Below are 7268 nucleotides of genomic sequence, written 5' to 3'. Positions count from 1 at the left end.
TTTTTGTCATAATGATAAAACGGGGGCTATTACTTTCCTATCGAGTAGATAAATGATGTTTGTGGGATGTGTGGTCTTTGGGGAATTTGAAGTCTCTACATGGGCACACGTATTCTAGTTTGCAATATCGTAATTCTTCATTTCGCTGATACCGAATGTCTTTATGGGCATGTTCCGGACGAATTGTCTCACTCTTTGAATGGCTATGTGATGTATGATGAGCTGCTGTCTCCAAATTTTTGTGTGAGGGAAAAGTCTCTGCTTGGATAGATGACAGACGTGTGCATCCTATTCAGCCATTGATTTTAAATGCTTCTTTGTTGGGGGATGAATCTTTTTTATTTGCAGGTTATTAGGTCCATTGGTTCTCTGAACTCTTGGATATGTAGAGGTCTTATGGATGCTTGGCCATGGTTCTCTAAGTGTATGTAGTTTACTATGTGTGTCGTTGGAAAATCTATGTTTCAAATTGCAAGCTTCTTGATTGGTTGAGTAACCGTTCTCCTTAGGTGACTGCAAGGGCTTTTTGTGTTCTGAATTCATTGAAGAAAAAGACATTAAAGGTATGTGTGAACCTGCATCCAGCCGCCGCTGTTGTGGTTTCAGATGATCCTATGTTGAGATGCATGGATGTTTTGAAGCACAATCCCATTCTGGAGGCACACGCTAAAGTGTCTCTCCTCATCTTCTTGCAGCCCATATGCACAAGCTGTAAAATCACACCCTTCTCAACGGATGTGTCAGCACATAGCTTGACAACTTTGTTAATAAGGTGGGCTTAATAACCAACTGGTGAATTTCTCCTCGACAAGGGGAGAAATGCATGACATGTATGGTAACTATGTGTCTGTAGAGGGTTAATCATCAAAGTCTTGCTATAGCAATGTGGGCAAAAGATTTGAACCCTCTTCGAGAACTGCACCTGACTTCTACCATGTTGATGCCTATGTTTGAGCACTCTTGTGAACCTTCCATGTTGTGCTGCGATGGGGCTCCCCTTTCCTCAATAGGAGTGGTAGTCACCTCTTTTCATTTCCCACCATGACCAATTTGAGTGAGTGTCACATGATCCTGAATCTGGTGAACAGAGCCTTTTAAAGGTAGATCTATCTTCTTTGGAGCTAACAAGGTAGCAACACTCTCCTTTGATATCTTCAACTGTTCCAAAATCAGTCCCTTTGTGTGGAGTTAACAAGGCAGCAAGTAGGGAGACTCTCTTGGAGATCCTGCAAACAGCCCTTTGAAGTCCTAAAGACACATATGTATTTGTTCATCAATACCAGCTGGCCCTTTGAGCTGCCCCTCCTTGCTGCTTAGACCCATGCCCTCATCATTTCTACCAACATCAAGATCATGCCCTTCAATGTTTAGTCTTGTATTATGATAATTTCCAACAACTTGAGTATTGTGTTGCATCTGCCTCATAGCACACACACTATCAACTATGGGCAATACATCATTTAGATGTGGAAAGTGATGTTGCAATATCAGCTGAATCCCATACTACACATGCTTGCACTCGGGCATCTAATCTGGACAATCGCAATAGCTGGACTACATGCTTACATGATACCATGTTGTAGGTGAAGACATGCTTTGGATTTTGAAAAGCAACGTGGACTCCTCGATCACTTCAAGTGTTGAGATGGTTCATCTTGGTACCTTTTAAAGAGCCTCTCGCTTGCATGTAATATCCAAGGCAACCTTGAAAGGGCAACCACACCGCTTAGACTTTATCAATCTTTGCTTATCATCACCACTTCAATGGGTCTTTTGCCCTCGATGACATATGTACTCCTTCACCCACTTGGAAGACCCAATGTGCCCAGTAGAGCAAAGCAACACAAGCCTTACCTTGTCCTTGATCATGATGTTAGTCAAGTCTTCTTGAACACGGGACATTTTTGTGACTATAATTATAGGTGAGGTTTTTCTTTGTTTCCCACTTGCGCGTACCGAAAAGAACTTCTTGTTGATTGGCATCCACAAGCAATGATCTAGTCTTTGATATAGCTGATTGGGATTCCATGGCTTTGAAGATCTGTGCACCATTGGGTCTTGATTGAACTAATGGCGTCCTTCTCTCCTAGGTGTTTTCCATCATCCGGATGGAAATGGGCTGCCCTGACAATGTGCGTCTAATCTTCAATTGCCGCAATCTTTAAGTTGGGTGGTGATTTCAAGCAAATGCATTGACGGCTATCATTGCTAGGAGTAAGAGAGAAGGTCTCTTTCATCCGCTTCCACGTCTTCAAATTCAGCACACCTTGTACATCATGGGCCTTTAATGTACTAAGGGTCACGAGAATTTCCCCTCGAAGATCTGCTTCCATCAACTTGTAGCTCTCCTTGTCAAAAGAGAAAAATGTGCTAGAGATGTAGCAATGTGGGTCAAGCACATCCCTTACACTATGATAATCATCACATGCCAAGGGATGTACTGCTTTCTCATCTTGAATGAACTCATCGATGTTCATGTCATCGCTTGATGTGTCACTGCTCGAGGTACTATCTGAAAAAACCTCCAAGTTGAATTCTTTTGCATCCAGATGTGGCATTCCAAATGAACCTACAAAGCAAAGCCACATTACTATCCCATCATGATAGTTGCATGGTCTCAAAGCTTTCTCATTTGACCATGCATACCTCATTGGAGATTGGGGATGTAAACATTGTTGCTAGCATTCATTGTAGCCATTGGCAAGTCCATAGCGTTTGCTAGCATTCATTGAGATTGGGGATGTAAACATTGTTGCTAGCATTCATTGTAGCCATTGGCAAGTCCATATCGTTTGCCTGAGTCCAATGAATCTACAAAGCAAAGCCAAATTATTATCCCAACATGATAGATGCACGGTCTTAAAGCCCTCTCTTTTGAGCATGCATATCTCATTCAAATTGGGGATGAAGAGACCTTGCTTGCATTCATTTGACCGTAGGGAAACATAAGGGTCTCAAAGCTTTCTCATTTGACCATGCATATCTCATTCAAAATGGGGATAGACACATCGTTGGCATTCACAGGAGCAAACAGCCATCAACAAAAGCAGGAGAGAGAGAGAGAGAGAGAGAAAGAGAGAGGGAGAGGAGCTTATGCGTGCATCCAGACATTGAAGAGAGAGAGAGAGAGAGAGAGAGAGAGAGAGAGAGAGAGAGAGAGAGAGAGAGAGAGAGATGTGTGGATAAAGTAGGAGAGAGAGATGTGTGGACAAAGTAGGAGAGAGAGATAGCTTACCGGATTTATATCTTGAACCGCTTTGTCATCACTCCTCTCCTTGCCATGGTTGATTCAAATCCAAATCTCTCCCCAGGTCCCTCCAAATCATGGCTAGGTGCATCCTAGCCCCTTGCCGTCTAACGAATCCCTATTGTGAAACTGCCAAGTTGGCTTGCTTGGTTGCCACGTTTTTATCTTTTTGGCTTAATTTTGCCCAACTAGATGCCAATTTCTACCATGCCAGGAAAGAGGTCGAGTTTACTTTATGAAACCTTATTTTACTGCGTTGGATGGCACCGATTCTCCCCGATTCTCCCAGCCCCTCCACACCGTTGATCCCATGGGGAGGAGTTAGTCAATTCACCGTGCCTTTTAGAGCTGAGGTTGTGGTAAGCTTGACAGTTGTTGGCTGCACTTCAATTGGAGGCCCATCAGGAGGACTTGATGCAGCTAGAAAGTCTCATCGGTTCACATTGGTGCTCTCTCAAGCACAACCCTCCCTCAACCCACGAGCTCAGCTGAGGTGATAGGTGATGGTTTTAAATTCTAGACCATTTCTTGAAGGCTTTTTTGGTACACGTTTGTGGTCCCCCCGCCCCTCCTTTTTTTTTTCTAGTTATCTAATATTGGAGATTAGCCTATGTGTGAGACCTTTTTATTTTTTTAAAAGCGAGAAGTACAAAATATGTTTTTTTAATGAAGAAGCATAACTTGCTTTTTATTTTTTTAAAAGTGAGAAGTACAAAATATGTTTTTTATGAAGACTAGTGTCGCGACCCATCTCTGAGAGACGGGCAAGAAGCATTTTGCATTTAGGTACATGCAAAAGAAATATGTGTAAAATCACCCTTCCTTTCCTTTTAGAAGCTAGGCACATCGAGTTACACACAAACACGCATAAATATGTACATATGTATGTACATGTACATATGAGTATGTGTACGTGAAATCCATTGAAATCATACATGCCACAACTGGAAGATATGTGTAAGTGTGTGTGCCTATGAATGCATGTGTGCATGTCACATACACACATGTAAATATGTGTATGTGTATGCGCATGCACCCATAATATCCATAGATACTGGTCACACTCATACATATATGTATACATCGCCCTCAACTTGTCAAACTAATATATAAAAACATCGTGATTACCATATATATCCATATAGAAGCTTCTAGCATTACAAACCCATAAAATGATGAGTATCTTAACACACCTGAACACAACCTCAAAACAATCTTCGGACAACTGGATTATCTCTCCTTGGTAGCCTATATCCCGTGCCTCCATCTGGCAAAATGTATGCCATAAAAAATATCAGCATTGAAAATATAACTCTCGTAGAAAAAAGTTGGATAAGGATAAAAGCTTACAAAACTCATTTGGTGGATCAATATGAGGCAAACGGCATTTAAACAAGCTTCTAAACAACAAATCGAAAAAGTATATAGCCTATGCACCGAAAATCTAACTTATCAGGCTTTTCATAATCCACAAACATTACATGTACATGAAGCTGATTTCCTAGGAGCCCAAAGCTCTCGTCGTAACTTTCTCAACCATACAAACCCAACAATAATCTGGGTTCTAAAAAGTGAAGATATTCCATGTTGTGCAAATGAATGTTTCAATAAAAATATAAATTAATCAAACAAAACACAAAAGCTACATAAAAAGAAAGTTTGTATATATACTATAAAACACCAGTGCTCTCTAATAGTTCGATAATTAGAGAAGCTGTTGCTTGGCCTTCCCAAAATGGAGGGTCTACAATTCAGCCACCATGAATATTAAATAAATCTTGAAAAACAATAATACCTAAATTATAGCGAACATCTAAAACATTTATCTTCAATATCTTGTCCATCACCATAAACGAACGAAAATGATCTCCTTGCCACATCCATCCTAAGCAATACATCCCTGATATCAAATATAACACACACACACACACACTCTCTCTCTCTCTATATATACATATATCTTTATACACACACACACACACACACACACACACACACACACACACACACAATATAAGGGCACTATATATAAAAGCAAACAAAGACTGCACTTGCACATCTTTAGAAACATTCTCCAATCAAATGCTTCCTTCATTGCACAAAGATAGGCTTAACTGTAGTCTATTACATTTGCAAACTACCATTTACATTTCAATTCTTTGATATGTCATTTGCAAAACCTCCTTGTAGTAGACAACAGTGTTGTGAAGAGTTCATTTGAACCTGTTGTGCCACTTTCATATTCCACAATATGCTTTATACACACTTTCACTGCATTGGTGGATGATCTAACACGTGACATAGCGACGTACAGTTTTCCATGTGTGAATACTTGCGTGGCCAGATAAAGTCCCAATACACTCAATGTTTATCCTTGGGACTTATTTATTGACATACCAAAAGCTAACCCGACAGGAAATTGCCTCCTTCTCATGTCAAACGACAATTGAAGCATAGTAGGCACAAATGTTATCCTAGGAATAAAGACTCTGTCTCCAATGTTTATACCTATAATGATTTCTGCGTCTATCACCTTTGAGTTAAATTGCTTGCATATCAATCTGGTACCATTACAAAAAGTCCCTGTCTCGAGGGTCCAAATTGTGGAGCAAAATGATAGGCGCATTAATCTTTAAAAGTAAGCGGTGAGGAGGGTAACCACCACCTAGGTTCAAACTGTTCAAGTACCACCACCTAGGTTCAAACTGTTCAAGTACTCAATTGGATACAGTATTGCATCATTCTCGCAAGAAACAAAAGAATCTGCACTAAGGTATTCTCTTTCAAGACCAGGAAACGAACTCAAGGCTAGTTCATTGATCTCATCAACCTCTAAATTTCGTGGTGCAAGAATAGCACGGCCTTTGAAGAAGCATGCATAATCCTCAACTCTATGAAGATCTTTGTATACCCATTCTACCAAACTCAAAACAAAGTTGCCATGGATCAACATTTGTGATGGAATTACTACTCTGCCTTCATTATTTGGTTGACCTATAGTGCCATCCCCAATTTGTAATGTCCATTTGACATGTGAGACCCCTGCCCCCTCCGCGATACCCCCTCCGAGGACGCCGGTGGTGGCGGAAGCAGTGTCAGCCTCTCGCGCAGGGCAGGGATCCACACTCGGGGCCTCGCCCATGGATGTCCGGACATGAGACTAGCCTGCTGGTTCCTCTAAAATCGAACCCGAAAAAACTTCCCTCGCTCGGAAGGCACGTGCGATTCTGCCAGGAAAATCATCTAACGGGAGAATTGATCTAACGAGTCAAAGTCTTAACTAACCAAACTGATCCGACTGAACCCGAAAGTCACATGGTCAGATTAAGGAAGAGACTTGCACTTGGTCCATAGAATCACCGCTTTTTTCCTTCTTCGCGCTGATTCCCTCCCACAGAACAAGGGCCTTCCTAGGACTTATTCTAACTAACGTAACTTAATCGTAACTAATTGTATCATAGGAATCCCCTGATCCAGCCTATGCCCGGCCCATGGGTAAGCCAACCGCCCAACCACTGTATTGGTGGGATTCCTTTATAAAACTTTGGTTATGTTTTGCCCAGTACCGAGGAAAAGAGTTCCCAGGTCCCCTAGCCGACGCTTCAAGCAAAATTTAAGGTAGGCATACCACTTACATACCCAATATGAAATTGCCATTATAATAGATTGGGCTGTCTTTAAAACAATCTTTCAATGAAATCATAGTATTACTGATTACACAATGAAATCATAGTACTACTGATCACATAATCCTCCAAAATCTTGATTCCATTATTTTACAAAATATATCATCCGAACTCTCCATTGAAGACCACCAGCTAGTCAACCAACGAGATCCAATATCAAAATTCCATTCACAAAAGTCATTCTTTCGGTTCATCCGTATCTTCCTCGACATACGCATGGGTGTCCTAGTAACCGCGAGCCCGTGCATCACCTAGTCAGAACACTCTATGATCCTACTTAGGTGTCCTAGCACTTCGTTGGTCCTCGCCCATCATATCGAAAGCGCACCATTTTA

Source organism: Cibotium barometz, chromosome 14 (assembly GCF_041138505.1).
Source record: "Cibotium barometz isolate CiBa-2024 chromosome 14, ASM4113850v1, whole genome shotgun sequence".
Classification (NCBI taxonomy): Eukaryota; Viridiplantae; Streptophyta; class Polypodiopsida; order Cyatheales; family Cibotiaceae; genus Cibotium; species Cibotium barometz.
This window is presented reverse-complemented; position numbering follows the sequence as displayed.